Below are 14,781 nucleotides of genomic sequence, written 5' to 3'. Positions count from 1 at the left end.
CTTTTGTAAAAATAGAAATTGCAGCACAAATTGTTACATGGCTGTTTTATTCATAGAATCAACATTTAATTATTTACTTGACTTTTGTAACCCACACTAACCTGGTTTCATTCACTCTTTCTTAACTTCTTCTCTACTATTCAAATCCTCCGTCCCAGTGAATAGAATTAGTTAAGGCCTCTGTGCCTTGAACCTGCTTAACTTCTCCTTTTCATGATTTTTTTTCCTTTACCTTTTTGAGCAGCTTTGACATTTTACAGAAACTATTCTTTACTCATTATCTAATTGGCCTCTGGTTTGTGCTCCTTTCAATTCTAACATATATCACAGTGAGCTGCAATCACAGACTTTATTTCTTTAGAAAGATACCTAGAGGTAATACAAATAGTGGAGGGTTTAAGGCAGTTGCCTTCCACATGGCCAAACCCCACTTCTATTCCCAATGCCACCTATTGTCCCCAGAGCATAACAAGGGGTGATGCTCTAACCAGAGTACAGAACCATGGCTTCAAAATAAGAAAGAGCAAGAGACTGAGATAATTAAGGAGAAAAGAGAGTTCTGATTATGTACTCCATTCATTTTGCACAGAGGTGTTCATTTAGTCCAGATGTGACTACAAACTCGAATCCAGCAGAGGCTTTTCAATCACCGAGTGGGTCAACTCAAACTTGTCCCAAAGGGAAAATTAGTGAATATGTACGGGTGTCTAGGTAATCGTCCTCATCTGAATTACATCATCTTACAAATAATTATAACAGGTGGTGAGTATATAAAAGTAGTATTAGAAAAAGCTCTCAACCTGGATTTTAGCTTAAGAAGAGATGGTACCACAACTGATAGTTAATGGGAAAAACTGGTTGGAATTTAAACTGTGAATATTAGGTGGGAGAAATCTAGTACTTGCAGAAGGCAAAATAAGTGCTGGACCTGGTTCTGACTGTTTTACGCTGGTAAATCACTTCAAACTCTTGCTGCAGAGACAAAATATGGATATAAGGAAATATACATATATATACATATATACATATATATCCTGTTGTGCCATGTTTAGGGACATGGCAGAGTGGGGAGAGGGGCCTATGTTCCACTCCCCTGTAGTGGCCTGGGAATGAAGCAGCCCCTACTGCAAACCACACAGATGCCTCCAGAATATAAAACTAATAGGCATTGGTCTAGATGGCACATTTTTTTCCAAATTTACAAAAATGCACAGAATAAGTCATTGGCATCCTTAGAAGTGGGCTATTTTTATTCTCGGCTTATAAAAGAATAAAATGAAGCACAAAGAAAGGTAAGAATATGCCTATGCACAGCATGTAGGTGATAGTGATGTAATTCTATCTTAAGATTCACACATATTGTCCTGGTGGCAGGCTGCATCCAGCTATGTGTTTGTAGTCCTTTATCAATACGAGCTCATAAGTGCTGAATTTTACATGGTTAACTCACTTAATCCTCACAATAACCCTTGAGGAACCAAGAGCACACAGAGCGATGCGTCAGGCTCTCATCCTAAGAGATGGTGCTTTGTAAGACTGTGCCCTGGTGAGAACAGAGTCAAAGAGACACTTCAGTGATCAGAACTAATTGGCTAATTGATATGCTTCCGACATCTTGCCAAGCAAAAGGGAGTTTAATTAAAACAAAATATTATCTGTAGCACTGGGAGTTAAACTAGTGGGACTTAAGGAAAGTAAGTCAGAACTGAAATTAATAAATATCTAGAAATCTGAAACAATATATCTATAGGTTATTGTTATCAAAGGGAGGTTTATTTGATAAAGAAGAGAAGTTAAATTTGCAGATGTAGTTAGGTAAATTATATAGGCAGTATCTCACCTTAAAAGATGCTGTTATTTTGACTATTGAGAATGACTTACTCAATAGTGTTGAAACAACTGGTTTGGCATTTAATAAAATTAAAGCTAAATTCTCATAACATAACCAGACTATTATGCATTATATTAAAATTTCAATAAGAGAACTTAAACACAACTTAAATGAGCAATAAGCTGATAGTTTCTCAGAATTAATACTTAAAATACTTTTAATTTTAAATAAAAATTATATAGTCTTTCTAAGGTATCATTAACAACAAAGTTGTATATACTACAGATGTGCAATATAATGAATTCCTATCTGTATAAACTGAAAAACATTTTCTTTCAAAGAAAAATATAAACAATATAAGAAAGCTCTAAATAAATATGCTCTCTTTTGATTATGAATAAAAGAGACCTCTAGAGGAATTAAGACAATGATGAATTCGATATTTTCTGAGAAAAGTAATGATGCAGAGGAACATAGATAAGACTTTATATTGCTTACCTAATTTGGGGTGTATGTTACATATTCAAACAAAACAAGACCTTGGTTAGACACTAAAACCTTGTTCTAGGGTGACATTAGACCACTTATTAAATTTTCAGAGACTAATTTTCTTACTTATAAGATAATGAGAGAACTCAACGGGAGAAGCACATGCTTTTTATGCCAGAGGCCCTGAGTTCAGTTCCCCGGTACCACATGGTCCTCTGAGAACCACTACAAGCAACCCGAGAGCACAAAGTCAGAAATAGCTCCCGAGTACCACTGGTTGTGGACCCAAAACCAAAAATAAAGGTTATAATCCCTATCTTATTGACTTTTATAAGTTTCAATAAGATAATCTACAGAAAGTCCCTACTACAATGCATAACTCAGTAGATGAACATCAGAGCTCTTCTCCATCACTTTCTTTTCTCAAAGGGTACAAACTCCAATGACTATGGTTCGGATAAAAATATAACTTATGAAATAGATTGAATTAAAGGCATTAGGGAGTTCTTTCAGTGCTTTCAAATTGTTGTATGTTTGTGTGTGAAGTCTAAATTACACACACTTATATATGTTTTAATACTATACGACAGTATAATGCTGGTTGATCTTTTGTCATACTTGTTTTTACATAGGATTTGCATTTCATAAAATTATGACATGTATAATACCTGTTTCAGACAAGTGAATAAGCATCTCAACATATGTTGACCATTGAAATAAAAATAATTATTTTCAAATAGGTCTAGAATAACTTACTTGTGGTTGAATTGTTTAATATTACTGGGTTTGCTTTTTCACAGAAAAAGAAAGTGGCTGTGAAAATACATGTTAGTAATGGTAAGGCCACAACAGGGAGGTTAAAAGTAAAGAATGCATGAAACATTTTGGCTCTTGCTTCCTTTGACAGATTTGATGAAGACAGCACTGCTGTTTGCAGCTAATAAATCTGATTGAGGTGGAAGTCAGGCAGAGGGTGACATAGTGAAGCCAAGTCAGAATGTTAATAATGGCAAAAAGAAATCACACATGGCTGGGCAGGATAATGGTCAAGAACTCTAAGAAAAGAATTTCAGGGAATAGCTTCAGAGTTAGTATAGTGATGAATTCATCTTTCTTGTCTAAACAAATGTCCTATTGTGTGTAATTCAAGATTAAATAATAAACTAATTGCTACTAATTCTCAATTCTCTAAGGAATTTCAGATTTGTAGCAAACCAGATTAGATTTAAATCACAATATAGATTCATTGTATTATAAACACATGCTCACTGAAGACTAGGCACAGCTTCTGTTAATTTCTGTATAAAGTGACAGGGAGGCATAAAGAGTAAACTACCTGACCAATATTTGTGAAACACCCTCTAAATAGAAACACTGACGATAAGGATCAAATAGAAATCAAATAGCAAGGGTCAAATAGCAAGATCCCCATGGCATATTCATATGCCAAAACCAGTAACAATGATGGGTCTCATTCCCCTGACACTGGAAGAGCCTCTAATGTGGCACCTTTGGGAAGGATGAGTAAAGAGATGCTTCTAAAATCTCAGGGCTAGGACGAATGGAGACATTACTGAAGTTGCTCAAGAAAACAGCAGTGCTGTCTTCATCAAATCTGAAGACATTACTGAAGTTGCTCAAGATGATCAACAGGATAATGATGATGAGGAGGAAATAAAGTATTACATTATTATTTTTTATTTATTCTGTGGAACACCTTCTTAAACTCTAGACAGCAGAGTTCACAAATGAGACCAATTCCATGATACAATTCTTTTCTTTAGTCAAGAATTGAGAAAGTGGTGCTACATAAATGCACATCCCAACTGAAAAATCACCCTGTAGACCATATCAATGAGGAAGATATTTCTTCCTTTGCTTTAACACCATTCCTGGTAAAGAAAGCCTTCACAGGACTTGCTTTGGCAGCATGTAAACAAAAACTGGAATAAATCAGAGAAGATTACCCTTTGCACAAAGATGATATGTAACTTTATGAAGTACCCCACTTTAATGCTGGCACTGATAGTGAGTGTGGAGTTGGAATATTGTAGGCTTGAAACTTTTATTATTTACAACAGAATTGTAAATCACAGTGTCTAAATTGAAAACATGCTGTAAGCCATCGGGCTGGAGCAGTAGCACAGCTGGTATGGCATTTGCCTTGCATGTGGTAGACCTGGATTACATTCTTCCATCCCTCTTGGAGAGTCCAGCAAGCTACCAAAAGTATCCCGCCTGCATGGAAGAGCCTGGCAAGCTACCCATAGCATATTTGATATGCCAAAAACAGTAACAAGAAGTCTAACAATGTTGACGTTATGGGTGCCGCTTGAGAAAATTGATGAACAATGGGACGACAGTGCTACTGTAAGCCATCATGGCTAAAAAATAATAAAATTTGGTAGAGAAAAATTAAAGAAAAAATAAAATGAAATAATTCTGATCATTCCACGTACAAAGGTTCTCAAACCTTCATAATAAGACCTTTTGAATTTAATAACTCCAGTTGAAATATAATTGACTTTGCCTCTTGTAATTATTTTGGGGGGTGTTAAGGGAATTTACACTTAGTGGTGCTTGGGGGACTATGTGGCGGTGAAACCCAAGGCTCCGACCAGCAAAATATGTACTCTGGCTCTCTGAACTATTTCCCTGGATCCTCTATTTTCTTTGTCTTTTTGAGGTGGGGGTTGATGGTGAGTACAGGATCAAATCTAGGGTCTCACCACTAGTAAAATTGTACGAGAAAGAAACCTCCAACCCCCTCAAAAATTGGGTAGAAGAAATAAACAGAAGCTTTCTCAAAAAAGAAATACAAATGACCAAAAGACACATGAAAAAATGCTCTACATTGCTAATCATAAGGGAGATGCAAACCCAAACAACAATGAGATATCATCTCATACTACAGAGACTGGCACACATCAAAAAGAACAAGAACAACCAGTGCTGGGGCAGATGTGGGGAGAAAGGGATTCTCTTTCACTGTTGGTGGGAATGCCGACTAGTCCGTCCTGTAGAATAACACTGGCTTGTCCTTTCTTCCTGGCTGCAGAGAACTTAGGTTTATTGGGTTAGACCATCACAGTGCTCCCAAGGTACTCCCATTACTTTGTTTATCTTTAACTTTTTCTCTGTGCTCTGCTTCCCCAACCAGACAATCACCTTTATCCCCAAATCAGACTCTGTTGACTTGTGAGGTTAGATTTGTCTAAGGACTCTGGATTTGTATTTGTAAGTAAAATATTGCTTTTCTCATCTCCTTATGTCCTTTTCATAGTTACTTTAGAGCAATGTCCTTTTTGTATAGACACAGGAAGACAGTTAATGCTATGCTTTTATAACGTGGGAGTTAATTGACTCCAAATAATATTCAGTCCTGGACATCGGTTTACTCAACTGAAGCTTCAGTTGCCCTTAGTTCTTAGCACCTCCAAAGTAGGGTTCTGATGAGGGACTGGATAGATCCAGGGCAAACTATGAGCTACCCTGCAATCAAAATGGGCCAGTCCAAAGTGCCGTAATACTTAACTATAAATTAAGAGCACGGTGATGGACAAATTCTGTCATAATCCAGATTAGCAACTGGACAAAGACCCTGCTTAGGGTTAGGAAGGGCTCATCTGGACGGAGCATTGTAGTCTGAGATCTATAGTGAGATGTCCCCAGGAGAGCCACCCTATAAGCTTACTGTATCTCTTACTGTGTCAAAACAAAATGAATAATATTATTAAGAAGTAGAACTAAGATGGTCTGGAGCAATAGCCCAGCTGGTATGGTGTTCAACTTGCATGAGGCTGACCCAGATTTGATTCCTCTGCCCCTCTCGGAGAGCCCGGTAAGCTACTGAGAGTAACTTGCCCACGTGGCAGAGCCTGGCAAGCCCCGTGGCATATCTGATGTGCCTAAAACAGTAACAAGTCTCACATTGGAGATGTTACTGGTGCCCCCTCCAGCAAATCGATGAGCAATGGGATGACAGTGACAGTGACAGTGACAGAACTAAGATGAATGTTTAAAAGGTTATTGGACTAAGGAAAAAAAAAAACTGCAACCCTAGATGGTATTTCACCCTTAGGCGGGATATTTTGCTGGATGAATATTTGTCCTAGAAGAAGCTTACCCTGGGGGAAGGAATTTATATCTGTTGATTGCATGACCACACCTATGTGTAATTGCTACCCCAACCCCTCATAATTTGGGATATAACGAAGGCTATAAGAGTGCGGAGCTGGAGCAATAGCACAGAAGGTAAGGCATTTGTCTTGCATGTGGCCGACCTGGGTTAGATTCCTAGCATCCCATATGGTTCCCCGAGCACCACCAGGAGTAAGTCCTGAGTCAGAGCCAGGAGTAGCCCCTGTGCATCGCCAGGTGTGACCCAAAAAGAAAAAAATAAGAGTGGGCAGGAGGGGGAGAATCGAGGAGAATCAGGAAGAGAGAATTGAGAGTGATAGAGGAGGAATATGAGAGTGGGTGAGACTGGAAGGAGGCGGAGAGAGATGAGATTGGAATAAACTGAAACTGATAACCAACCAGCCTGGCCCTTGTGTCCTCCTTTGCCAGCCCATTGCCATTGTCCATGTAGGGTTGGGGAAGCGGCCCTACACCACCAAATGCAGGCGGCAAGAGAGTGTCATGGCTTCGAATTCATATTTTGAATACACACAGCTCTTTTGGAAAACAATATGGGCATTCCTTAAAAAAACTAGAAATTGAGCTTCCATATGACCTCGCAATACCACTTCTGGGATTATACTTTGAAGATGCAGCAAAGCACAGTAGAAATGACTTCTACACCTCTATGTTCATTGCAGCACTGTTCACAATAGCCAGAATCTGGAAACAATCTGACTGCCTGACAACAGACAACTGCTTAAAGAAACTTTGGTACACCTACGCAATGGAATACTATGCGGCTGTTAGGAGAGATGAAGTCATGAAATTTGCTTATAAATGGATAAACATGGAGAGTATCATGTTAAGTGAAATGAGTCAGAAAGAGAAGGACAGACATAGAATGACTGCACTCATTTCTGGAATATAAAATAACACCATATGAGATTGACATCCAAGGACAGTAGAGACAGAGTCAGGAATGTTGCTCAATGGTTGGTAGCCTGCTTCATGAGCTGGAGAGAAGACAGCTGGAATAGAGAAGGGATCACTAAGTCAGTGATGATTGCAGGGGTAGTTTGGGATGGGAGATGTGTACTGAAAATAGATAAAGGACCAAATGTGATAGCTGCTTGGTATTTGTATTGAAGACCATAATACTCAAAAGTAGAAACTATAGGGGGAATTGTCTGCCATAGAGGCAGGGGAAGGGCTAGGATGTGGGAGGGATACCGGGGACTTTGGTGGTAGAAAATGTACATTAGTGGAGCATTGGGTGTTCGATCATTGTATGACTGAAACTCAAACATGAAAGCTTTGTAAGTGTAGCTCATGATGATTCAATAAGAAGGAAAGAAATTAAAGAGAAGAAAAACAAACCTAGGGTCTCGCACATAAAAAGCAAGTGCTTTATCACTGAGTCTTCTCCTAGCTCTTCTCCCAATTACTTTTTAAATGATGTTCATTTCTCAATAGTAGAGCTTGTCTGGAGCCTATTCGTGTGTGACTCTTATCTAGGAAAATTTGCTTGTATTGACTTTAGTTCTATACTGGGATACCCAGTGTTATATTTTGGAGCCAGAAGTTAATAGATGTTAGTGCACCCCAAAATATGGCTGATTTTCCCTCTCTTCCTCATCTCATCTTTTCTTGTAACTTCTCTTTGTGATTTTTGCATGTATAGTTTCCTATACCTAGTACCTATCATGGTGATTTTAAACTAAGGAAAAGCCCATGACTTATGTTGAAAAATATCTAATATTGTGGACACATTCAGTCTTCCTTTTCTGATATCCCTCAGGCCCTTGTGACTTTACTATTTTTCCATTGAAAATCCAAAGCCTATGTTTCTCTGATTATGAAAACTACCTTCAGAAATATTGACAACATCTCTCTAACCCAGTCCACTAGCCATTGTGTTGGCATGAAACATTGTGTTGACATGACATATTGTTATTCTAAACAAAACAAAATAAAGGAAAGATCATTACTCCCTCTTTGTAGGAAAAATTTCACATTTTGTTCCATTTTTTTTTCACACAGCCTACTGTGGAATTTGTTATTTGCATCTAGGATATTCATTAAACAGCAGAAACTATGTTTGATCAGCACTGCTTAGCTTTAAAAGTAAAATCAACAGAAAACTGGGACAAAATTAGTGTGATAATTTGGTTAAAAGATATTAATAAGAATTAATATATTATTCTTTAGTGATTTGAGGATTACGGATGAAAGGCTATAAAAAGAATTTAAAGGGTTTGGTAATTTGTTCTTAATTGACTAAAATTGCTGAATACAATTTGTTTTGATGCAACATAATCAAAAAGTATTATAGATCATTTGGGCATATGATTGTCAAATATATATATATATATAATTGTTTTTCAGATGTTACAAAGTATATGTGGATTTGTTAAGCAACTTGAATCAGCCACTAAAATTACTGCTTCCAGACAAAATAGAGAAATTTAGATAAATAATCATAATAAGGGGACTGAATTTTCAAATAGAAAGACAATTGCTATTTGTTGGCCTAACATTGTGGGTCAATTAGGAAGGGCTTCTTGTATAAAATACTTCAGAAAGAAGTCAACTTTATAATCATGTCTGGTATTTGTGAAATTATGATAGGATGAATATAAATATATCTTTGAGGTAAGCATTTAAAGTAGGATCAACCAATAAGGGCCAGAGTGATAGTACAATAAATATGACATGTGCCTTTAACATAGCTGACCCTTATTTGGTCTTAGGTACCTCATATAGTCCCCCCAAGCTCTGTCAGGAGTGGTCTCTGAGCAAAGAGCCAGAAATAAGTCCTGATCACCTCCAGGCATGGCCCCAAAGCCAAAACAATCAATATTAAACAAAATAAAGTATCACCAATAAAAGTATCACTATCTATGGAAAAAGAAAAAAGAATTCTCAGCAAGGTTGAAGCACAAAGTTTCTTTGCAAAGATCCAAACATTCATTAAATAATTCTTTGTGCAATAACAAATTACTGAGATTCTCTATTTTCTGTGGTAGTGCTAAATACTTGTCTCTAGCCTAAAGTTTTTACTTGGATGACGTATATCATGGGCTCACTTATGAATAAAAAATTTCTATTGCTTTTTTTTAGGATAATTGTGTTTACTGACTTTATTTTTTTAAAAAGGCCACATGGAAGATGATACAATCTGTTTCATTTTTTTATAAAAGACATTATCTGAACTTTCAGTGGTACTATCAAAACAATTAGAATAGAGTGGGAAATGATATAAATGAAGAAACATTAGCCTAGATTTTATTTTCTAGGCCTTTTAAAGTTTTCTAAGTATACTAGAATAATGAGCTGATTATAAGTTTTTTTCTATAAAGTGATTGACATTATATATCTTGTTGCACTAATATGGAAGTTAAATGAGATCATAGTGTTAACACTTTTCACATACAAAACAATGGTAGGGTATATAGTAAAAGGATGTCTAAAACTAAATCTTGGGATTTTTAAAATAAATTTTAAAGAAAAATTTAAAGTATGTTTACTCATTTAGAAGTTCACTTATTTAGAAAGTATATTGTAGCCTAAGGAAAAACTGTTAGAAAAAATGATTTTTCTTAATAATAAGAGAAATCACTTATGTAATATTTATTAAATTCTAGACACTGTTCAAATCACTTTATATATTTGAATCCATTCAATTGAATTCATTTGAATCTTTATGGTAAGATTCAATTGAATCCATTTAACCTTCATAGTAACCTATGAGGAAGATATATTTTTCTTTCTTTATAAATTCAGATACCAAGGTAGTTAGAAGTGCGGAAGTAACTTGTCCAGTTTCTATTACTGGCAGAACTAAGATGGAAATCCACGGACTAGGGAGTATCCAAATTCTTACAGATAAACCTATAAGATTTGCACACTATACTCGAGTATCTTGGAGTTATTCAAATAGTATTAAATTATTACAATGGTTAGTCTTGCAGAGCATCATTTTATCTTTTCAAATCATCACCATTTTTGCTGCTATTACAAATTTGCTTTCTAGGCAAAATGTAGCAAAATATACATACATGTATATGTATATATTTATCAAAATTTGGTCTCATAATTAGGTAAAAAATTAAGTTATTTTTTCACAAGATTTGTCTATGAATTTATATACATTTATTATACACAACATTGGGATAGATTTCAAGAAAAATGCAACAACTTTCATGACACCACAAATTCAGACAACAAGGACTGTAGAAGCAAGGAGCAGCTAATAATATTTACAGAATCTGTCTTGCCTTGTAGCAGTAATAGAGTGAATTTAATAAGGAGAAACTTTTCACACAAAGTTTTAGTTTTAAAAGTTTTAATAGGAGAATTTTTTTTCTTTGAAGGACAGTCTATTGCCCTTGAAGTAATCTAAGCATTTAATAAGTTCAAGACAGCTTTTATCATCCTCTAGGGAATACTGTATTTTTAAGAATTGCAGGTACCATGTGTGCTGAATGATAGTAGCAAATGGTAACCATAATACCATTCCACTTAATAGGATGTTTAAATCCAACAGAATGTTGGGAGAGCACTAAAAGCATTCTTCTAAGTATGAATTCCCAAGTTGTACAATAACGCTAAACAGCATAATCTTAAACATATGCTGTTCTCATTTTCTATTTTAATAGCTACAGAAGTACTGAGGCTTTACATCTTGTAGGAGAGAAGTAGTGAGCATTATAAATCGCTGGAACTCATGATGGTTACTTATCCTAGGCTTCTGCCTCATGCCTAGTAGCTGTATAATAGGGAGAAAGAGAAAAAGCAAAAGCAAAGGATTCTCATTGTAGTTCTACCAGCAACTCGCTTTGGCAAATTATTATACTGCTCTAGTTCTTGATCACTTAATGTGTATGAACTTTTTAGTCTTTAACGGGCTGGTTATTTGGATAAAATTTGATATCCATGACAATTATTTGGAAAATATAATTATCTTGTAAGCAATGTCAGCAAAGCAGCTGTGGTATAATTTAACAGAATCTGAAGTAGGAACTCAATTGTCCTTGGATTGCTACCCTATAGTCCCATTATTTAGCTATTTTTCAACAAACTCTATGCTTCTTGGTTGGAATCATAACTATATTTTCCATGCTTTATGATATTCATACCTGAGATAATAAAATTTATCTGTTGAATTTTGGATGGCATTCAGGTACTTATCTCTAATATCCTATAAATTTATAGCAACATTTATTCTCTTTATCTCACTATGCTTATCAACTTTCACACACACAGACACACACACACATTACATAATTCTCTATGACTCCCCAAAATCTTCATTTCATTTCATGAGAAAAAATGTTTTTGTTTGTTTTTTATTCTGATCTCTTTTTTTGGCTTATGCCTTCAAGCTTAGCGGGAGACTACCTTCCATGCAGTCAACACTGGCCCAGTCCTTAGCACTGCAGATGGTCCCTGAGTGTTACCATGAGTGACCTCTGAGCATAGAACCAGTTGCAACCCTGAACACTGTTGAGTGTGGACCCCAAAGAAAATAATACAATAAAACAAATTGACACAGAGGACAGAGGAGAAAACACAAATGAGTGTATGAGACTTCTAGTTTGATCACAGGTATTTAATCACAGGTATTTTTTTTTCTTTTTGAGTCACACCCAGCAATGCACAGGGTTTATTCCTGGCTCTGTACTCAGGAATTACCCCTGGTGGTGCTCAGGGGACTATATGGGGTGCTGGGAATCGAACCTGGGTTGGCTGCAAGCAAGGCAAATGCCCTACCCACTGTGCTATCACTCCAGCCCCTAATCACAGGTATTTCTCATATATGAATGCAATGATTGATATTTGGAGATCAAAACATAACATCTCTTCAACCTCCATTAGTCCAAATAATCTCACAAATAAAAACTCTAAGTCAGAAGCTATTAAACGAAAAAGCCAGAAAATAGGGAGGAAAGAAAACAGGAAAGGGAGTAAGGAAATATATTAAATGACTCTTTGATCAGGCATACAAATAGGTGAACTAGCCATGAAACAGCCACAGTCCCCTCAAAATTCAGTGCTTTCTTTTTGATTATCAGGGAAATAACAACTACACAAATCACTTTTATTATACACAGTCTAATAGCACCATCGACCCAAGCCTTACAGTTTATAAAGGTTTTGTCCATATAGTTCCATAGACTGGCACTACTGAGAGAATAAACCAATGAAATTCTCTCTTATTTAGGAAAATAAAAGAACAAACAAATAATGCCACGGGTCTATTCATTTACCTAAAATGTGGACTTTTTTCTCAATAAGCTCTGTAATAGCATGTGTTGCTTTCCCATATCATGAGTCATGTGAAGATGAAGAATCAACATGATAGTACACTAGTATAAGACATTGGATTATAATACAGTTAGACTCTTGAAAAAGTCAGAATCAGGGATGGGAAATATTACAACAGGCAAGGAGCTTGCCATACACCTGGCTGATCTTGATTTGATTCCAGTCAACACTTACATTCCCTGCCCCTCTCCAGGAGCGATCCCTGAGCACAGAATTAGCGTTAGCATGTGTGGCCCCAAACAACAAAAACCACTATCAACAGAACTGAGAACTGAGGAGGAAGAGCAGAAGGACCAAGGAATTGTGGAGAGGCATCTTGAAACACTGGCAGATGGGTTGACATTGTAGCTCTGTAACCATAAACCAGTGATTTCCAGAGTGGTTTGAAATGAAAACTCAATAAAAATTAACTGAAATTAAAATTAAATTTGAAAAAATAAAAAACTCATAAATCTTAGTTTCAGACTTTTGGACAGAGCAAATTGCAAAATTATGTGGAAAAGAGAATTAATATGACATAGTCCCAGTCAATGATTTTCTAATTGAGTTCAATATGAAAGTTATCAAGGATTACCAAGCTCATATTATTAGATAAAGTAATTGTTATATCACACATTCAAAATTTGAAGTGATATATATAAATTTTAATAAGCCTCCACCAACTTTCCATTTCCAGGGGCCAGATTCTTGTAAAAAATAAATCATGCTCTCAGTGGAATAGGAATGGTGAGTGGACAAATGAAACGAGGGGAATGTAAGCCTATACAGTTAGTAGTGAAGACATTAATCCTTATCTGAATGATGAAAAAAAAGATGAGACTTTTTTTACACAAAATATAGATAATATGATACTCAAGTACCCATCCCTCAGCCAGTGCCCATTCTCCTCTATCGATGGCCCCAGGGTCCCTCCCTTCCCCCCCTTGCTATCCGCCCTCCTCCTGCCCCTCCCCCCGCCCATGTGACAGGGAATTCCTTAGTATTCTCTCTCTCCTTTTGGGTGTTATGGTTTGAATGGCGATACTGGGTAGCTATTCTGTTCAATCTATAGTCTGATTTCAACCTGCCTCTCCTATCCTGAGTGGATCCTTGAGTATTGTATGACTGTAACACAGGCACGAAACTCTGCAACTGCACTCTCACGGTGACTCATTAATAAAAAAAACATATAGATAGATAATATGTATTAAATTTTCATCAAGACAAAGGAAATGCAAACTATTCTTATTTAAAATTCATGAAAGATAGAGAAAGATCTAAGTTTTTTTGTTATAAAAATATAACCGGGTACCAGTGGCAGTGGTGGCAAATCCCAAGTCTCATGGGACAGGGGAGGAGTGGGTCCTTCTCCTCCCCCCACACCATATGGCCACATGAGGCCACCGTCTACTTAACTCCCACACCATGATCCAGAGACACACAAATGAATCTCGGACATGAGCAACTTGCTGCAGTGATCTCTTCAGATCCTAATTATCAAAAGTTTAGAATTCCTTGTTGTATCCATAGCAAACAATACAAAACACATTGTCTAGCATTGCATTTTCGGCAGGTATGAGAGGTAGTGGAACTGGTCCCGAAATATCAAAGGTAACTAAATTAGAGAGAGTATTGTGCAAATTGTCTGCCACACAGGCAGGGTGAGGTGTGGAATGGGTTGGTGGGACGGGGGGATATTGGGGATTTGGCTGGTGGAAATGGGCACTGGTGAAGGGATGGGTGCTTGACAACTATATTATTGAAGCTCAAGCACGAATGTTTTGTTATCTCACAGTGAATCAATAAAAAAATGAGGAATTCCAAATGCTCATTTCTTTAAGTCATATGCTTATCTACCTATTGGATGGTAATTTTATCAGGAGCTTCTTCACTATGGGGGTTTAAATTCAATATTCTTCTATTTTAATATCATACCAACACTTAAAGGGCTGGAGCAATAGCACAGCAGTTGGGCTTTCGCCTTTCATGCAGCCAACCCGAGTTCAATTATCCCGCCCCTCTCGGAGAGCCCG

At 36.7% G+C, this 14,781-nt stretch overlaps 1 protein-coding gene and 1 pseudogene across 11 annotated transcripts in view; one reads left to right on the top strand and one right to left on the bottom strand.

The window, feature by feature from the left end:
- MAGI2 (membrane associated guanylate kinase, WW and PDZ domain containing 2) overlaps window positions 1-14,781 on the bottom strand; it is a 1,445,467-nt gene that overhangs the window by 446,701 nt on the left and 983,985 nt on the right. The window lies entirely within an intron of this gene.
- On the top strand, window positions 4,238-4,335 carry LOC129401459 (U6 spliceosomal RNA; annotated as a pseudogene).

The sequence above is a fragment of the Sorex araneus genome, chromosome 1, assembly GCF_027595985.1.
Source record: "Sorex araneus isolate mSorAra2 chromosome 1, mSorAra2.pri, whole genome shotgun sequence".
Classification (NCBI taxonomy): Eukaryota; Metazoa; Chordata; class Mammalia; order Eulipotyphla; family Soricidae; genus Sorex; species Sorex araneus.
This window is presented reverse-complemented; position numbering and strand designations above follow the sequence as displayed.